Raw genomic sequence first — 1,106 nt, forward strand, 5'->3', positions numbered from 1 at the left:
CTCTTAATATCTTTTACTGTGGTTTTGTAACATTTTGTTGAACATTGCTTCAAAGTGAACAAAAATGAGTTTCAGCTTTAGCACTGAAAATCTTGGCGTATTCTTTTGAACTTGCACTATTTAGTGCAACCCATGGAACTCGTCCAGTGTTGGTGTGAACTGAGTGCGCACTGGTGTGCACTAACTTTTGCCCAATCGAAAACGCTATATGTTTGTAGATACAAATTTTATATTTATACATGAAAAATTTTTTACCCGAAATAATATCGTATATAAGTTTTGTAATCTTGAACATCAAGATTCTTTAAAAAGCAGCAATGTAATATTTATTCCAAATACCCATTAGACTTATATTTTTTATCTAGACTGTTTACAATCGTATGCATGAACTGCATAGGATCCGTTCCGTTTCTTTATGCGCTGTATGGGCATGGGAAAAAAGAACCGAGTTAATGCGCGCATAGGATGCGCTGCGTTCCATGCGGTCATGTGTGAAACGGAACGCACCCTTAAGGCTATCGCACATGAAATGCATAACAGAGCATAAGCGTAACATAAGACTGCTGGACCAATGAGCATCTAGCATAATGTCGCCATATTGATTTACATAAGATGCTCATTGGTTTAGCGGCCTTATATTATGCTTATGCTCTGTTATGCATTTCATGTGCGAGAGCCTTTAGAGCCCAGACACAAGCTTTTGCATAACGCATAAGTCCGGATCTACAATAGGTGTTTTAAGCCTTAAGCCATAAGAAATTTACCAATTACAGCCGAATCCGAGAAGAATAAGCGATTGTGATTCGCCCATTTCATTTAAGCCATTTCTTATCGCTTAAGGCTTAAAACGCTATTGTAGATCCGGACTAATGCATAGTGCATAAAGGAATCAATCAAAATTCTTCTTTTCCATGGAATGAGAGGAAAGGAAAGATTTTGATTAGTTGATTCGCTTATGCTCTATGCATTATGCGTTATGCAAAAGTCTGTGTCGCGGCCCTTAAGCGGGGAGCACAGACTATTGCATAACGCATAACACATGAGGCATAAGAAATTGAACCAACCAGAGTTCTCTATTACATGGAAGGGAAAGAAACGGAGAACTT

This window comes from Trachymyrmex cornetzi, unplaced genomic scaffold (genome assembly GCF_001594075.2).
Source record: "Trachymyrmex cornetzi isolate Tcor2-1 unplaced genomic scaffold, Tcor1.1 scaffold88, whole genome shotgun sequence".
Classification (NCBI taxonomy): Eukaryota; Metazoa; Arthropoda; class Insecta; order Hymenoptera; family Formicidae; genus Trachymyrmex; species Trachymyrmex cornetzi.